Raw genomic sequence first — 21,547 nt, 5'->3', positions numbered from 1 at the left:
TCTCATTACAGAGATGCACATCACCTAATATGCTTAATTGGTAGTAGGCTTTCGAGCCTATACAGCTTGGAGTAAGACAACATGCATAAAGAGGATGATGTGGTCAAAATACTCATTTGCCTAATAATTCTGCACTCCCTGTATTATTATATAGTATATTATATAGTATTATTATATAGTATTATTATATAGCATATTATATAGTATATATTATTTCTGTGTTTTCTCTACATTAATAAAACTTTTAGACTTCAAAAAAAACCTGAAAATTTGTAAAGCTCTACTGCTTTCTACTGTGCAAGATAACTCCTATATAAAGGTACAGCCAGAGAGATCACTGTTCTGTGAGATCACACGGCTTCAATCACTAGTGATGTCGCAAATTGTTTGCCGGCGAATAGTTCCCGGCGAACATAGCTTGTTTGCATTCACAGCGGCAGGCGAACATATACGATGTTCGATCCACCCCCTATTCGTCATCATTGAGTAAACTTTGACCCTGTATCTCACAGTCTGCAGACACATTACAGCCAATTAGCATCAGACACTCCCTCCCAGACCCTCCCAGCTCCTGGGCAGCAGCCATTTTAGATTAATTCTGATCCTGCATTGTTAGTGAGAGGAGGGACAGTGTAGCTGCTGCTGATTTTATAAGGAAATTGATATCTAGGCTAGTGTATTCAGTGTCCACTACAGTCCTGAAGGACTCATCTGATCTCTGCTGTTTGGACAGCACCCCAAAAAGCCCTTTTTAGGGCTAGAACATCAGTCGTTTTTTTTTTTGCCTGTGTAATTTTGCCTTCTTTTTTTTCCATTTATGTAATACTTGGTTATTTCTCTAAATAAATCAAATCGAATACACACTACATATCACATTTTATCTTTTTTTTTCTATTTTTTATCATTTCCTAAGGGGGGGGGGGGAAGAAGGGAAAGAAGAAAAAAAAAAAAAAGGAACCATATAAAAATAAATGCCCCTACCTCCTACACTCTCCCCTCCAGCATCCTCCAACTCCCTCTAAGTTGTTCCTCTAGAATATATAATGAATTTTCGAATGGTTTAATAATAATTAATTGCATTGAAGGATCTAGTGATCTTATGTAATACTCCCATTTAGACATAAATTTTGCAATTTGTTTTTCCGATTGGTTATTTGTATCAAATTGCTCGAGAGTCATTTGTTTCTGTATCCGTCTAAGAAAAACCTTCATGCTCAAGCTTTTTTTAGAGTTCCATTCACATAGTAACATATTCCTAACAATTAATATTATGGTATTTAGTAAACGGGTAACCGACCCATATTCTAAACCTTTTGCTAAGAATAAAACTTCCTTCAAAGTAATATTCATCTTAATTTTACATTTTTTTTGTAACTAGTACCTTATTTTAAGCTAAAAGGAGTTAATCTTAGGGCATGAATACATACAATGCACTATATCTGCTTTTTCGAAACTGCATTTCTTGCACAAATTGTTTTGTGTATTACCCCACTTAGCCATTACATAGGGGGTTTAATATACGTGGTGCAGTATTTTAGCTTGTGATTCTCTCCACCTAGATAATAAAGTAGCTTTTTTTACTCTATTTATACTTTCTCTTATATCCTCCTTAGTTATTTCAAGCTCTGGAGAGATTCTCAGCCATTTATTGATTGATTCATATATATATTTTATCCCGCTCTGATCATTGAGTTTATTATTTAGTGCTGAGCATCTAGTATTCCCTTGAGAAAATAGTTTCATTACTAAGCTTAAAGGGACATGCCAGCCACATTTTTTCTTTTATGATTTAGAAAGATAATGCAATTTTAAACATCTTTCTAATTTACTTATATTATCTAATTTGTTTTATTTTCTTGATATTCTTTGATGAAAAGCATATCTAGATATGCTTACTAGCTGCTGATTGGTTGCTGCACATAGAAGCATTGTGTGATTGGCTCACCATGTGCATTGCTTTTTCTTCAACTAAGGATATTTAAAAAATGAAGCAAAATAAATAATGGAAGTAAACTGTAATGTTGTTTAAATTTCTATTCTCTATCTGAATCATGAAAGAAAGATTTTGGGTTTAGTGGCCCTTTAAGTTATCCCAATTATCCTTCATATAGATCACTTTACCAAGTGAGTTACAATAGTGCCTCAACTGTAAATATATAAAAAAGTGTGATTTCTCCCAGCCATATGAGGCCTTCAAGTAGTTAAAATCCCAAATGCATTTCTTTTCATTATCAATTATCTGGTATAGGTGAATAAGGCCTCTATCTTGCCAAGAATGACATATTTCTTCATTGATCATTACTTCCGGGTTCCCTACCAGAGGTAAAAAGTTTGAAAAATGAAAATCTATTTTAAGAATCTTACATATTTTTTGCCAAGCTATTATAAGATTTTTTATGTTATCTAATTTTTTAACACTATCTGGTAGCTTTTTATAGTCCATATGTATTAAGGATTTTAATCTAAAAGGTTTTACCATATTTTCTTCTAATTCTAGATCTAAGAATTTATTATTATTGAAAATCCAAGCCAAGACTATTTTAGCCAAAAACACCTGATTGTATAAATTTAAGTCAGGTAGGCCCAATCCTCCCCATTCATTTGATATGGACAATTTTACATATGATATTCTAGCTTTTTTACCTTTCCAACATAATTGAATTAGTGCTTTCTTTAATGCATAGTAAATCTTTATTTTTTATTTTTAATGGTAAGTTTTGCATTAAGTATAGAATTTTAGGTGTTGTTATCATCTTAAACATATTAATTTTCCCCGCCAGAGTTATAGGTAAATGTGTCCATCTCTTAATCTCTTCTATGATTTTGAGAATCAATGGCTCATAATTTAATTTATACCAGTCACCTGGAATATTTGAAAAATTTATGCCTAGGTATTTTATAAATGTGTCCGCTTCCTTGAACTTAGGATTTTTAATAGAGTCTTTCTGTTTTAGTAACCATAGGATCTCTGATTTTTGTATATTGACTCTGTACCCAGAGAATGACCCAAATATTTCTATTAAGTCTGATATTATTGGGATCTGTTCTTTTGAATTTCTTAAAAAGATTAACATATCATCCGCATATGCTGCTACTTTTATTTCAGTGTTTCCAATTCTTATACCTTTAATTGACTCTCTGATTTGGATCATTAATGGCTCAAGCGCTAAGTCAAATAGTATCGGTGAGAGGGGGCACCCTTGTCGGGTACCTCTAAACATTTCTATATATTCTGATTGTTGACCATTTATACAAAAGGCGGTCTTTGGGGAAGAGTACAATTTTTTTATAGATTCCAAGATGTTTCCCTTAAACCCGAACATACTCAAAGACTGAAAAAGATGATCCCATTCTATCGAATCAAATGCTTTTTGTGCATCCAAGGTTAGTAAAAGTAAATCTTCTCCTTTTTTAATAAATTTATCCTTATTAGCCCAAACATATGAAATAACATTTGTCACTCTCCTAATATTATAAAAAGCTGCTCTACCATTTATGAATCCTGATTGATCTGGATGTATTAGAGTCAAGATCGTTCTTTGTAACCTATCAGCTATTATACTCGTTAATATTTTTAAATCCGAATTCAATAGTGAAATGGGTCTGTAAGATGCCATATCCTGATGTTCTTTCCCTGGTTTAAGTAGAAATATAGTAATAGAATCCATAAACCTATCTGACCTAGGCTTCTGAAGAGGAGAAAATATGTAATTATAAACTCTTTCCAATATTGGTGCTATTTCTGTGCTCATTAAACTATAAAACTCATTTGGGAGGTTATCTGGCCCACTCACTTTATTTGCTGGAAGAGATTTGATCTTCCCAACTATTTCCTCCAATTCTATCGGGCGATTCACCCAATCCAGCTGAACCTCAGAGATTTGAGGGACTCTAATATTATCCCAAAAATTCTTCTTCCTTTCCCAATTTATTCCCTGTGTTCTGTATATATCAGAATAATATTCTTTAAAAGCTTTTAAAATCCCTTCTTGGGAGGATATATTAATATCCTCTCTTTTTATGCTGGCAATGACTGTTTTTTTTTATGTATTTTATTTAGAGCTGCCAGATATCTACCAGACTTATTACCAAAACTTTGGAATCTACTTCTACCCCTAACCTCTTCTTGCGTAGCTCTTTGCATTATAAATAGATTTCTTTTATTGTTAGCCAATATATATTTATTCCAATTGTTTATAGAGACGTCTCTTAGATACCTATTATATGCGTTGTTTAAAGTATTTAGTAGTTGTGTTTCTAGGTTACCTAATTTCCTTTTTTTTTTGGCCATAAAAGTGATCATCTCTGATTTTAAAACAGCTTTTGTTGTTTCCCAGAACAATAATGGTTCCCTTAAATGTTGACTATTAGTTTTCTTAAAATCTTCCATTTTATTTTTAAGGAAATTAAAGAGTTCTGTATTTTCTGCCAAGTATTTGGGAAAAAAAAATTATTCCCTTTCTTAATTTGGTGTCCGTACACTAAACCTACCGGTGCATGATCCGACAGTGTTATAGGATAGATAGATATATCTGTAATTTTTGGTATTAAATTTTTTGGGACCAAAAGTAAATCTATCCTTGAATATGACCTGTGGGTTTTTGAGACACAGGTGTATTCCTGAACTCCTGGGTTCCTATATCTCCATAAGTCACATAAACCTATGTTAGCAAATATATCTTTAAATATCTTAGGCCTAGATTTGGAGTTTGGCGGTAGCCGTGAAAACCAGTGTTAGAGGCTCCTAACGCTGGTTTTAGGCTACCGCCGGTATTTGGAGTCACTGAAAATAGGGTCTAACGCTCACTTTTCAGCCGCGACTTTTCCATATCGCAGATCCCCTTACGTCAATTGCGTATCCTATCTTTTCAATGGGATCTTCCTAACTCCGGTATTTAGAGTCGTTTCTGAAGTGAGCGTTAGAGCTCTAACGACAAAACTCCAGCCGCAGAAAAAAGTCAGTAGTTAAGAGCTTTCTGGGCTAACGCCGGTTCATAAAGCTCTTAACTACTGTACCCTAAAGTACACTAAAACCCATAAACTACCTATGTACCCCTAAACTGAGGTCCCCCCACATCGCCGCCACTCCAATTTTTTTTTTAACCCCTAATCTGCCAACCGCAAAGCGCCGCCAGCTAAATTATCCCTATGTACCCCTAATCTGCTGCCCCTAACCCCGCCGACCCCTGTATTATATTTATTAACCCCTAACCTGCCCCCCACAACGTCGCCGCCAGCTACTTACAATAATTAACCCCTAATCTGCCGACCGCAAAGCGCAGCCACCTACATTATAGCTATGTACCCCTAATCTGCTGCCCCTAACACCGCCGACCCCTGTATTATATTTATTAAGCCCTAACCTGCCCCCCTCAACGTCGCCTCCACCTGCCTACACTGATTAACCCCTAATCTGCCGAGCGGACCGCACCGCTACTATAATAAATGTATTAACCCCTAATCCGCCTCACTAACCCTATCATAAATAGTATTAACCCCTAATCTGCCCTCCCTAACATCGCCGACACCTAACTTCAATTATTAACCCCTAATCTGCCGACCATAGCTCACCGCTACTATAATAAATGGATTAACCCCTAAAGCTAAGTCTAACCCTAACACTAACACCCCCCTAAATTAAATATTATTTAAATCTAACGAAATTAATTAACTCTTATTAAATAAATTAATCCTATTTAAAGCTAAATACTTACCTGTAAAATAAATCCTAATATAGCTACAATATAAATTATAATTACATTGTAGCTATTTTAGGATTAATATTTATTTTACAGGCAACTTTGTATTTATTTTAACCAGGTACAATAGCTATTAAATAGTTAATAACTATTTAATAGCTACCTAGTTAAAATAATTACAAAATTACCTGTAAAATAAATCCTAACCTAAGTTCTAATTAAACCTAACACTACACTATCAATAAATTAATTAAATAAAATACCTACAATTACCTACAATAAAACCTAACACTACACTATCAATAAATAAATTACATACAAATACCTACAAATAACTACAATGAAATAAACTAACTAAAGTACAAAAAATAAAAAAGAACTAAGTTACAAAAAATAAAAAAATATTTACAAACATCAGAAAAATATTACAACAATTTTAAACTAATTACACCTATTCTAAGCCCCCTAATAAAATAACAAAGACCCCCAAAATAAAAAAAATGCCCTACCCTATTCTAAATTAATAAAATTAAAAGCTCTTTTACCTTACCAGCCCTGAACAGGGCCCTTTGCGGGGCATGCCCCAAGAAATTCAGCTCTTTTGCCTGTAAAAAAAAACATACAATACCCCCCCCAACATTACAACCCACCACCCACATACCCCTAATCTAACCCAAACCCCCCTTAAATAAACCTAAAACTAAGCCCCTGAAGATCTTCCTACCTTGTCTTCACCTCACCAGGTATCACCGATGTGTCCTGGCATGCGGTGCTGAAGAGGTCCAGAAGAGGCTCCAAAGTCTTCCTCCTATCCGGCAAGAAGAGGACATCCGGACCGGCAAACATCTTCATCCAAGCGGCATCTTCTATCTTCTTCCATCCGGTGCGGAGCGGGTCCATCCTGAAGCAGCCGATGCGGATCCATCCTCTTCTTCCGGCGTCTCCCGACGAATGACGGTTCCTTTAAGGGACGTCATCCAAGATGGCGTCCCTCGAATTCCGATTGGCTGATAGGATTCTATCAGCCAATCGGAATTAAGGTAGGAATATTCTGATTGGCTGATGGAATCAGCCAATCAGAATCAAGATCAATCCGATTGGCTGCTCCAATCAGCCAATCAGATTGAGCTCGCATTCTATTGGCTGATCGGAACAGCCTCTTCTGGACCTCTTCAGCACCGGATGCCAGGACGGATCGGTGTTACCTGGTGAGGTGAAGACAAGGTAGGAAGATCTTCAGGGGCTTAGTGTTAGGTTTATTTAAGGGGGGTTTGGGTTAGATTAGGGGTATGTGGGTGGTGGGTTGTAATGTTGGGGGGGGGGGTATTGTATGTTTTTTTTTACAGGCAAAAGAGCTGAATTTCTTGGGTCATGCCCCGCAAAGGGCCCTGTTCAGGGCTGGTAAGGTAAAAGAGCTTTTAACTTTATTAATTTAGAATAGGGTAGGGCATTTTTTAATTTTGGGGGTCTTTGTTATTTTATTAGGGGGCTTAGAATAGGTGTAATTAGTTTAAAATTGTTGTAATGTTTTTCTTATGTTTGTAAATATTTTTTTATTTTTTGTAACTTAGTTCTTTTTTATTTTTTGTACTTTAGTTAGTTTATTTCATTGTAGTTATTTGTAGGAATTGTATTTAATTTATTTATTGATAGTGTAGTGTTAGGTTTTATTGTAGGTAATTGTAGGTATTTTATTTAATTAATTTAATGATAGTGTAGTGTTAGGTTTAATTGTAACTTAGGTTAGGATTTATTTTACAGGTAATATTGTTATTATTTTAACTAGGTAACTATTAAATAGTTCTTAACTATTTAATAGCTATTTTACCTGGTTAAAATAATTACAAAGTTGCCTGTAAAATAAATATTAATCCTAAAATAGCTACAATGTAATTATAATTTATATTGTAGCTATATTAGGATTTATTTTACAGGTAAGTATTTAGCTTTAAATAGGAATAAGTTATTTAATAAGAGTTAATTAATTTCGTTAGATTTAAATTATATTTAATTTAGGGGGGTGTTAGTGTTAGGGTTAGACTTAGCTTTAGGGGTTAATACATTTATTATAGTAGCGGTGAGCTCCGGTCGTCAGATTAGGGGTTAATAATTGAAGTTAGGTGTCGGCGATGTTAGGGAGGGCAGATTAGGGGTTAATACTATTTATTATAGGCTTAGTGAGGCGGATTAGGGGTTAATACATTTATTATAGTAGCGGTGCGGTCCGCTCGGCAGATTAGGGGTTAATAATTGTAGGTAGGTGGAGGCGACGTTGAGGGGGGCAGATTAGGGGTTAATAAATATAATATAGGGGTCGGCGGTGTTAGGGGCAGCAGATTAGGGGTACATAGGGATAATGTAAGTTGCGGCGGTTTACGGAGCGGCAGATTAGGGGTTAATAATAATATGCAGGGGTCAGCGATAGCGGGGGGCGGCAGATTAGGGGTTAATAAGTGTAAGGTTAGGGGTGTTTAGACTCGGGGTACATGTTAGGGTGTTAGGTGCAGACGTAGGAAGTGTTTCCCCATAGGAAACAATGGGGCTGCGTTAGGAGCTGAACGCTGCTTTTTTGCAGGTGTTAGGTTTTTTTTCAGCTCAAACAGCCCCATTGTTTCCTATGGGGGAATCGTGCACAAGCACGTTTTTGAGGCTGGCCGCGTCCGTAAGCAACTCTGGTATCGAGAGTTGCATTTGCGGTAAAAATGCTCTACGCTCCTTTTTTGGAGCCTAACGCAGCATTTTTTGAACTCTCAATACCAGAGTTATTTTTATGGTGCGGCCAGAAAAAAGCCCGCGTAGCTAACGCACCCCCTTGGCCGCCAAACTCCAAATCTAGCCGTTAGTCTCTCTTCGAGAATTCCTACCTATCTTCCTTTTATTTCCAGCTTGGCACCTATCTATTGGCATTATAGGAACCATATTAAAATCACCTCCTAAGATTACTTTTGTATCTAAGTATCCCAGTAGTTTATATTGTACTTCCTCCCAAAAATCTTTATCAAACTCATTGGGGCCATATACATTACAAATTGTAAATACTTCGGAATTAATTTCTATTTTAATAATAACTATACGCTCATTATCCTCTATTCTTTTTTCTAAGATTCTATAATTCAATTTTTTATTAATAAATATAGCAACCCCTCTCTTTCTTGCTTTACAGTCAGTTGCAATAACTTCACCTATCCAGTTACTTTTTAATTTTGCATTTTCAATCTCTTTTAAATGGGTCTCCTGTATTAGAGCGATATCTGTACCTAATGTTCTCATATATTTAATTATGGCCTTCCTTTTAATGGGAGATGTTATCCCACCAACGTTCCATGAAATTATCTTCAATTTTTCCTTTACCATACTAGTTCATACATTTTGGAACGTATTCTAGATAACTAACGGGCAATAAGGAAAGGAACAAGGGAATAAGGGAATCTGTAAGTACGCCCGAGGGGAGAGAGAAAAGGAGGGGCAGAGCAAAAGGAAAAAGGAGAGAAAAAGAGAAAAAAAAGAAAAAGAGAAAGAAAAAAAAAAAAAAAAAGGGAGGGGAGGGGGGAAAAGGGAAAATAACAAAAGAGTTCAAACCTAATACAATAAAATTTTCCACCAATCGATTTTTTTTATCTTTAAAATTTTAATTCATACGTTATATAACCAGTATTTTCAAAACCCCTATATTCCTATGTTTGCTAAATCTCATCCCTATATTTTATCCAATTTTAAAATAATTCTTAACTTCTTCTGGTATATTATATAGTATTATTATATAGTATATTATATAGTATTATTATATAGTATATTATATAGTATTATTATATAGTATTATTATATAGCATATTATATAGTATATATTATTTCTGTGTTTTCTCTACATTAATATAACTTTTAGACTTAAAAAAAAACCTGAAAATTTGTAAAGCTCTACTGCTTTCTACTGTGCAAGATAACTCATATATAAAGGTACAGCCAGAGAGATCACTGTTCTGTGAGATCACACGGCTTCAATCACTAGTGATGTCGCAAATTGTTTGCCGGCGAATAGTTACCGGCGAACATAGCTTGTTTGCATTCGCAGCGGCAGGCGAACATATACGATGTTCGATCCGCCCCCTATTCGTCATCATTGAGTAAACTTTGACCCTGTATCTCACAGTCTGCAGACACATTACAGCCAATTAGCATCAGACACTCCCTCCCAGACCCTCCCAGCTCCTGGGCAGCAGCCATTTTAGATTAATTCTGATCCTGCATTGTTAGTGAGAGGAGGGACAGTGTAGCTGCTGCTGATTTTATAAGGAAATTGATATCTAGGCTAGTGTATTCAGTGTCCACTACAGTCCTGAAGGACTCATCTGATCTCTGCTGTTTGGACAGCACCCCAAAAAGTCCTTTTTAGGGCTAGAACATCAGTCGTTTTTTTTTTTTTGCCTGTGTAATTTTGACAGTGAAACATCAGTCTGCTAGTGTAATCTAATTGCAGTTGCCTGCCTGCAGTGCCACCACTCATATCTGTTGTAACAGTAGTGTAAATATAAAAAAAAAAACTTTTTTGACTGTGAAACATCAGTCTGCTAGTGTAATCTAATTGCAGTTGCCTGCCTCCCAGCATGTGTGCCAGGCCCACTTACCAACTAGTGCCACCACCACTTATATCTGTTGTAACAGTAGTGTAAATTTAAGAAAAAAAAACTTTTTTGACTGTGAAACATCAGTCTGCTAGTGTAATCTAATTGCAGTTGCCTGCCTGCCAGCGTGTGTGCCAGGCCCACTTGCCAACTAGTGCCACCACTCATATCTGTTGTAACAGTAGTTTAAATTTAAAAAAACAACTTTTTTGACTGTGAAACATCAGTCTGCTAGTGTAATCTAATTGCAGTTGCCTGCCTGCTAGCGTGTGTGCCAGGCCCACTTGCCAACTAGTGCCACCACTCATATCTGTTGTAACAGTAGTGTAAATTTGCAGTTACCTGCCTGCCAGCGTGTGTGCCAGGCCCACTTGCCAACTAGTGCCACCACCACTCATATCTGTTGTAACAGTAGTGTAAATTAAAAAAAAAAAACTTTTTTGACTGTGAAACATCAGTCTGCTAGTGTAATCTAATTGCAGTTGCCTGCCTGCCAGCGTGTGTGCGTTTTAGGGCCTGCCAGGGCACATTTTCACACTAGTGCAACTCATATCTGAACAGTAGTGTACATTAAAAAAAAACAAAAAACTTTTTTGACTGTGAAATAATAGCAGTCAGTTTCCTTCACACGTGTGCGTTTCAGGGCCTACCAGGGCACATTGTCACACTAGTGCAACTCATATCTGAACAGTAGTGTACATTAAAAAAACAAAAAAAAACTTTTTGGACTGTGAAATAATAGCAGTCAGTTTCATTTGTACATTTCAGGGCCTGCAAGGGCACAGTGTCACCCCAGTGCAACTCATATCTGGTGTAACAGTAGTGTACATTTAAAAAAACAACCTTTTTTTATGTGAAATAATAGCAGTCAGTTTCCTTCACACGTGTGCGTTTCAGGGCGTGCCAGGGCACATTGTCACACCAGTGCAACTCATATCTTGTGTAGTAACAGTAGTGTACATTTAAAAAAAAAAAAAAAAACACTTTTTTTTACTGTGAAATAATAGCAGTCAGTTTCCTTCACACATGTGCGTTTCAGGGCGTGCCAGGGCACATTGTCACACCAGTGCAACTCATATCTTGAGAAGTAACAGTAGTGTACATTTTAAAAAAAAACAACTTTTTTTTACTGTGAAATAATAGCAGTCAGTTTCCTTCACACGTGTGCGTTTCAGGGACTGCCAGCAGTTCCAAAATAAATTAAAAAAAGTATGCTTTACACAGCGTATAAGGGTGATGTCACAGCACAACGGGAATCTGACAGGGGAAGAGGTGAAAGTAATCCTCCTCCTCCCACGACCACGCCGGCAAGGACAGGACGCTTTACAGACATGTTGTTGATGGAGGACATGCAGAGCTTTTTTTTATTTTTATAAACAAAGGCCTAGATTTAGAGTTTGGCGGTAGCCGTGAAAACCAGCGTTAGAGGCTCCTAACGCTGGTTTTAGGCTACCGCCGGTATTTGGAGTCAGTGAAAAAAGGGTCTAACGCTCACTTTTCAGCTGCGACTTTTCCATACCGTAGATCCCCTTACGTCAATTGCGTATCCTATCTTTTCAATGGGATCTTTCTAACTCCGGTATTTAGAGTGGTGGCTGAAGTGAGCGTTAGAAATCTAACGACCAAACTCCAGCCGCAGAAAAAACCCAGGAGTTAAGAGCTTTTTAGGCTAACGCCGGTTCATAAAGCTCTTAACTACTGTGCTCTAAAGTACACTAACACCCATAAACTACCTATGTACCCCTAAACCGAGGTCCCCCCACATCGCCGCCACTCAATTACATATTTTTAACCCCTAATCTACCGACCTCCACCTACGTTATACTTATGTACCCCTTATCTGCTGCCCCTAACACCGCCGACCCCTATATTATATTTATTAACCCCCAATCTGCCCCCCACAATGTCGCCGCCAGCTACCTACACTTATTAACCCCTAATCTGCCGTCCGCACGCCACCGCCAGCTACATTATAGCTATGTACCCCTAATCTGCTGCCCTAACATCGCCGACCCCTATATTATATTTATTAACCCCTAACCTGCCCCCCACAACGTCGCCGCCACCTACCTACAATAATTAACCCCTAATCTGCCGACCGCAAAGAGCCGCCACCTACATTATAGCTATGTACCCCTAATCTGCTGCCCCTAACACCGCCGACCCCTATATTATATTTATTAACCCCAAATCTGCCCTCCCTAACATCGCCGACACCTAACTTCAATTATTAATCCCTAATCGGCCGACCGAATCTCGCCGCTATTCTAATAAATGTATTAACCCCTAAAGCTAAGTCTAAACCTAACACTAACACCCCCCTAAGTTAAATATAATTTAAATCTAACGAAATGAATTAACTCTTATTAAATAACTTATTCCTATTTAAAGCTAAATACTTACCTGTAAAATAAACCCTAATATAGCTACAATATAAATTATAATTAGATTGTAGCTATTTTAGGATTAATAGTTATTTTACAGGCAACTTTGTAATTATTTTAACCAGGTACAATAGCTATTAAATAGTTAAGAACTATTTAATAGTTAACTAGTTAAAATAATAACAAAATTACCTGTAAAATAAATCCTAACCTAAGTTACAATTAAACCTAACACTACACTATCATTAAATTAATTAAATAAAATATCTACAATTACCTACAATTAAACCTAACACTACACTATCAATACATTAATTAAATACAATATCTACAAATAACTACAATGAAATAAACTAACTAAAGTACAAAAAATAAAAAAGAACTAAGTTACAAAAAATAAAAAAATATTTACAAACATAAGAAAAATATTACAACAATTTTAAACTAATTACACCTACTCTAAGCCCCCTAATAAAATAACAAAGCCCCCCAAAATAAAAAAATGCCCTACCCTATTCTAAATTACTAAAGGTCAAAGCTCTTTTACCTTACCAGCCCTGAACAGGGCCCTTTGCGGGGCATGCCCCAAGAAGTTCAGCTCTTTTGCCTGTAAAAAAAAACATACAATACCCCCCCCCAACAATACAACCCACCACCCACATACCCCTAATCTAACCCAAACCCCCCTTAAATAAACCTAACACTAAGCCCCTGAAGATCTTCCTACCTTATCTTCACCATACCAGGTTCACCGATCGATCCAGAAGAGCTCCTCCGATGTCCTGATCCAAGCCCAAGCGGGGGGCTGAAGAGGTCCATGATCCGGCCGAAGTCATCATCCAAGCGGGAGCTGAAGAGGTCCATGATCCGGCTGAAGTCTTCATCCAAGCGGGAGCTGAAGAGGTCCATGATCCGGATGAAGTCTTCTATCAACGGCATCTTCAATCTTCTTTCTTCGGGAGCCATCATCTTCCATCCGACGCGGAACATCCTCTTCTCCCGACGCCTACTAGCCGAATGACGGTTCCTTTAAATGACGTCATCCAAGATGGCGTCCCTCGAATTCCGATTGGCTGATAGGATTCTATCAGCCAATCGGAATTAAGGTAGGAATATTGGAATATTGGATCAGCCAATCGGATTGAACTTGATTCTGATTGGCTGATTCCATCAGCCAATCAGAATATTCCTACCTTAATTCCGATTGGCTGATACAATCCTATCAGCCAATCAGAATTCGAGGGACACCATCTTGGATGACGTTATTTAAAGGAACCATCATTCGGCTAGTAGGCGTCGGGAGAAGAGGATGTTCCGCGTCGGATGGAAGATGATGGCTCCCGAAGAAAGAAGATTGAAGATGCCGTTGATAGAAGACTTCATCCGGATCATGGACCTCTTCAGCTCCCGCTTGGATGAAGACTTCAGTCGGATCATAGACCTCTTCAGCTCCCGCTTGGATGATGACTTCAGCCGGATCATGGACCTCTTCAGCCCCCCGCTTGGGCTTGGATCAGGACATCGGAGGAGCTCTTCTGGATCGATCGGTGAACCTGGTATGGTGAAGATAAGGTAGGAAGATCTTCAGGGGCTTAGTGTTAGGTTTATTTAAAGGGGGTTTGGGTTAGATTAGGGGTATGTGGGTGGTGGGTTGTAATGTTGGGGGGGGGTATTGTATGTTTTTTTTTTACAGGCAAAAGAGCTGAACTTCTTGGGGCATGCCCCGCAAAGGGCCCTGTTCAGGGTAGGGCATTTTTTTTATTTTGGGGGGCTTTGTTATTTTATTAGGGGGCTTAGAGTAGGTGTAATTAGTTTAAAATTGTTGTAATATTTTTCTTATGTTTGTAAATATTTTTTTATTTTTTGTAACTTAGTTCTTTTTTATTTTTTGTACTTTAGTTAGTTTATTTCATTGTAGTTATTTGTAGATATTGTATTTAATTAATGTATTGATAGTGTAGTGTTAGGTTTAATTGTAGGTAATTGTAGATATTTTATTTAATTAATTTAATGATAGTGTAGTGTTAAGTTTAATTGTAACTTAGGTTAGGATTTATTTTACAGGTAATTTTGTTATTATTTTAACTAGTTAACTATTAAATAGTTCTTTACCTATGCATTTAACCCTATCGTGAGAGATCAATAATATCAGGTAATAAAATTCAAGGGTCACTACAAAGACATTTAAAAATATGGGCTGGTTCATTGTTTCTCCCACAGTGATTATCATTGGTAGTACATCTGAAAATGTTATATCTGTTAAAAAAAAAGATTCTTTTCACAAAATGAGGTTATTTTTCTCAGATGCAACTGTCACTATACATTTATACTGCAGAAATAGGTGTCTGCTAGGCCAAGGTAGGGGAGATGCAAGTACAAAGTAAAGACATTGATAAACATAAAAAATAAAAAATAAAACGTTTTCCAGCTAACACTGAAAGTTTAACAACTGTTTAATATGGTGCTCTGACAAAATGCAGAAAGACATTTGGCAGAAGGACATTTGGCCGACGGACATTTGGCTGACAGACAGAAAGCTAAAGAATGTTCCGATTTCGGCCGAGGGCAGATACGTTCCAGAGTGCTCTGTTCTAATCAGAGCCTCGGGCGCCGCAACTGCCTCTGGGAACCTTACCATGGGTCACAGACCGCACGTTTTGTAATTCTCTGTCTGGGAAACTATCTATCTATCAAATCTATCTATTTATCTATCAAATCTATCTATCGTATCTATCAAATGTATCTATTGCATCTATTGATCTATCTATCTAATCTATGTATCTATCTATCTATCAAATCTATCTATCTCGTGGCCGGACTGTTATGTGACAGCCACTTGTGTTTCGGCCAAATGTCCGTCGGCCAAATGTCCATCGGCCAAGTGTCCGTCGGCCAAGTGTCCGTCGGCTAAAAGTCCGGCCACGGTTTAATATGACCAGTAAAGTCAAAATTACACCTCTATGATTCTGACAGAGCATGCAATATTAAACAACCTTTCAATTTACCTTTAATAATAATCTATAATGTGCCTTATTTTCTTGGTATCCTTTGTTGAAGAGTAAACCTAGGCTCATGAGCAGCAATGCACTACTGGGAAGCTAGCTGGTGATTGGTGTTGGCGCATATAGGTTTTGTTCTAACAGCAAAAGTCAATCTATTTGAAACTCTTATTGCCGTCAATAGATTGATTATGGACTTAACTTTAAGCTATGTGGGCTAATTTTGCCTTAGTTTTCCCCCAATCTCTATATAAGTTGGTGGGAGCTATCAAGTTTTTTCAACAATAAACTCCTTCAGACTAAAATTAAAGCATACAAACTATATATATATATATATATATATATATATATATATATATATATATATATATATACACATATGTGTTGGTGTGTATATTTTTTTTTTAAACCTAAACTGGAGGCCAGGGAATTTTTAACATATCTTAATTCTAATTATAAGGGTCTTAAAGGGATAGTCTAGTCAAAACCGAACCTTCACGGTTCACATAGAGCACGCAACTCCAAGCAACCCTCCAATCTACTTCCCTTATCAAACCTTTTTCATTCTCTTGGCATCTCCACTTGAATGTAAGCCTAGGAGACGGCTCATCCCAGGTTCAGAACCTGGGCAATGCCTGCCTACCAGTGGCTACATTTAGACACCAATCAGAAAGCACCACCCAGGTGCCGAACCAAAAACGGTCCAGCTCCCATATGCACATTCCTGCTTTTTCAAACAAAGATACCAAAAGAACAAAGAAAAAACGACAACAGGAGCAAACTAAAAAGTTGCTCAAAATTGCGTGCCCCATCCGAACCACGAAAGTTCAATCTCGACTTGACTGTCCCCTTAAGTTTTACCAATGAGTATAATAAGATGATGATACCATACCTGGATGTATCTTTGGAAGGTTAAAATGAATGTAAATCTTCATGCCAAAGTGCCCGGTCCTTTTAAAAATCTGACCAAAAACAGGGGCACTCCCATGCGGAGCTTGCGGTTGTGCAAATGGACTGTTTGCGGTTGTTTGCGGTGCGTTAAACGGGGAGTTTGGTCTGTCACTGTGAAGCGGGCGTAACCCTTACACTACCTGATCGATACAACATCATACCTGATGTTTTAAAGCACGTTATTCCAAACAATTTATTAATGTTAGGTGATTTATGCCCTTTATGGATTAAAACCAGACTCTGCATCAACTATGTAATTTTCCATGGGAGTTTTGCCATGGATCCCCCTCCGACATACCACAGTCCAGGTGTTAGTCCCCTTGAAACAACTTTTCCATCACTATTGGGGCCAGAAAGAGTCCCTGTGGGTTTTAAAATTCGCCTGCCCATTGAAGTCTATGGCGGTTCGCCCAGTTTGCGAACATTTGCGGAAGTTCGCGTTCGCCATTCGCGAATGCAAAATTTTAGGTTCGTGACATCACTATCAATCACAGGATGCAACAATACGCGCATACCAAAATGTCAGCGCCCTGTATAAAATTGCAATTACCATCTGACTTCTGGCTTTAAGGAGAGCCTCAGGTAAATGACAAAAAACACCAGTCACTATGCTACTGTAGCCAACAGATTAAGGTCCCTTTAATAATAATTATGAATCCTCTGTCACTGCTGCTGAGTCATGTATAGGCATTTACATCCTACTGTTTGTAGAAGATAGAGGAATTCAGTCTTCTCAGACAAAGATAAGATTCTACTGTGTGTGTGTGTGTATATATATATATATATATATATATATATATATATATATATATATATATATATATATATATATATATATATACTGACCCACAACATGCCCTGTGCTATACATCTCATGGTACACTATTGTTTGTATGCATGTGCAATATATCACTGTTCATCAATATATCTCTGTTCATCAAAAAATCACTGTTCATTAATACATCACTGTTCATCAATATATCACTGTTCAACAATATATTACTGTTCATTAATATATCAGTTCATCAATATATCACTGTTCATTAATATATCACTGTTTATTAATATATCACTGTTCATCAAAATATCACTGTTCATTAATACATCACTGTTCATCAATATATCACTGTTCATTAATATATCACTGTTCATTAATATATCACTGTTCACCAATATATCACTGTTCATTAATATATCACTGTTCACCAATATATCAGTGCTCATTAATATATCACTGTTCATTAATATATAACTGTTCATCAATATATCACTGTTCATCAATATATCACTGTTCCTTAATATATCACTGTTCATCAATATATCACTGTTCACCAGTATATCACTGTTCATCAATATATCACTGTTCATTAATATATCACTGTTCTCCAATATATCACTGTTCATTAATATATCACTGTTAACCAATATATCACTGTTCACCAATATATCACTGTTCATCAATATATCACTGTTCATTAATATATCACTGTTCATTAATATATCAATGTTCATTAATATATCACTGTTCATTAATATATCAATGTTCATCAATATATCACTGTTCATCAATATATCACTGTTCATTAATATATCACTGTTCATTAATATATCAATGTTCATCAATATATCACTGTTCATTAATATATCACTGTTCATTAATATATCAATGTTCATTAATATATCACTGTTCATTAATATATCACTGTTCATCAATATATCCCTGTTCATTAATATATCAATGTTCATCAATATATCACTGTTCATTAATATATCAATGTTTATTAATATATCACTATTCATCAATATATCACTGTTCATTAATATATCACGGTTCATTAATATATCAATGTTTATTAATATATCACTATTCATCAATATATCACTGTTCATTAATATATCACTGTTCATTAATATATCAATGTTTATTAATATATCACTATTCATCAATATATCACTGTTCATTAATATATCACTGTTCACCAATATATCACTGTTCATTAATATATCACTGTTCATCAATATATCACTATTCACCAATATATCACTGTTCATTAATATATCACTGTTCACCAATATATCACTGTTCACCAATATATCACTGTTAATTAATATATCACTGTTCATCAATATATCACTGTTCATTAATATATCACTGTTCACCAATATATCACTGTTCATTAATATATCACTGTTCATAAATATATCACTGTTCATAAATATATCACTGTTCATCAATATATCACTGTTCATTAATATATCACTGTTCATCAATATATCACTGTTCATTAATATATCACTGTTCATCAATATATCACTATTCATTAATATATCACTGTTCACCAATATATCACTGTTCATCAATATATCACTGTTCATTAATATATCACTGTTCACCAATATATCACTGTCCACCAATATATCACTGTTCAATAATATATCACTGTTCATTAATATATCACTGTTCACCAAAATATCCCTGTTAACCAGTATATCACTGTTCACCAATATATCACTGTTCATTAATATATCACTGTTCACCAATATATCACTGTTCACCAATATATCACTGTTCATTAATATATCACTGTTCATCAATATATCACTGTTCATTAATATATCACTGATCACCAATTTATGTCACTGTTCACCAATATATCACTGTTCATCAATATATCACTGTTCATTAATATATTACTGTTCATTAATATATCACTGTTCATCAATATATCACTGTTCATTAATATATCACTGTTCATCAATATATCACTTTTCATAAATATATATCACTGTTCATCAATATATAACTGTTCATCAATATATCACTGTTCCTTAATATATCACTGTTCATCAATATATCACTGTTCACCAATATATCACTGTTCACCAATATATCACTGTTCATTAATATATCACTGTTCACCAATATATCACTGTTCATTAATATATCACTGTTCATTAATATATCAATGTTCATTAATATATCACTATTCATCAATCTATCACTGTTCATTAATATATCGCTGTTCATTAATATATCAATGTTCATCAATATATCACTATTCACCAATATATCACTGTTCGTTAATATATCACTGTTCACCAATATATCACTGTTCATTAATGTATCACTGTTCATTAATGTATCACTGTTCATTAATGTATCACTGTTCACCAATATATCACTGTTCACAAATATATCACTGTTCATCAATATATCACTGTTCATTAATATATCACTGTTCATTAATGTATCACTGTTCATTAATGTATCACTGTTCACCAATATATCACTGTTCACAAATATATCACTGTTCATCAATATATCACTGATCACCAATATATCACTGTTCATCATTATATTACTGTTCATCAATATATCACTGATCATTAATATATCACTGTTCATCAATATACCACTGTTCATTAATATATCACTGTTCATTAATATATCACTGTTTATTAATATATCACTGCTCATCAATATATCACTGTTCATTAATATATCACTGTTCATCAATATATCACTGTTCACCAATATATCACTGTTCATTAATATATCACTGTTCACCAATATATCACTGTTCAATAATATTTCACTGTTCACCAATATATCACTGTTCATCAATATATCACTGTTCATTAATATATCACTGTTCATCAATATATCACTGTTCATCAATATATCACTGTTCATTAATATATCACTGATCACCAATATATCACTGTTCACCAATATATCACTGTTCATCAATATATTACTGTTCATTAATATATCACTGTTCATTAATATATCACTGTTCATCAATATATCACTGTTCATTAATATATCACTGTTCATTAATATATAACTGTTCATCAATATATCTCTGTTTATTAATATATCACTGTTCATCAATATATCAATGTTCATTAATATATAACTGTTCATCAATATATCACTGTTCATTAATATATCACTGTTCACCAATATATCACTGTTCATTAATATATCACTGTTCACCAATATATCACTGTTCACCAATATATCACTGTTCAATAATATATCACTGTTCATTAATATATCACTGATCACCAATAAATCACTGTTCAATAACATATCACTGTTCATTAATATATCACTGTTAACCAAAATATCACTGTTCAATAATATATCACTGTTCATCAATATATCACTGTTCATTAATATATCACTGTTCACCAATACATCACTGTTCACCAATATATCACTGTTCATAAAGATATCACTGTTTACCAATATATCACTGTTCATCAATATATCACTGTTCACCAATATATCACTGTTCACCAATATATCACGGTTCATCAATATATCACTGTTCATTAATATATCACTGTTCATTAATATATCACTGTTCATCAATATATCACTGTTTATTAATATATCACTGTTCATTAATATATCACTGTTCATCAATATATCACTGTTCACCAATATATCACTGTTCATCAATATATCACTGTTCATTAATATATCACTGTTCATTAATAAAGCACTGTTCATCAATATATCACTGTTCACCAATATATCACTGTTCATTAATATATCACTGTTCATTAATATATCACTGTTCATCAATATATCACTGTTCATTAATATATCACTGTTCATTAATATATCTCTGTTCATCAATATATCACTGTTCATTAATATAGCACTGTTCATCAATATATTACTGTTCATCAATATATCACTGTTCATTAATATAGCACTGTTCATTAATTTATCACTGTTCACCAATATATCACTGTTCATTAATATAGCACTGTTCATTAATATAGCACTGTTTATTAATATATCACTGTTCATTAATATAGCACTGTTTATTAATATAGCACTGTTCATTAATATATCACTGTTCATCAAGATATCACTG

The sequence above is a fragment of the Bombina bombina genome, chromosome 2 (genome assembly GCF_027579735.1).
Source record: "Bombina bombina isolate aBomBom1 chromosome 2, aBomBom1.pri, whole genome shotgun sequence".
Classification (NCBI taxonomy): Eukaryota; Metazoa; Chordata; class Amphibia; order Anura; family Bombinatoridae; genus Bombina; species Bombina bombina.
Note: the sequence above shows the minus strand (reverse complement) of the source record.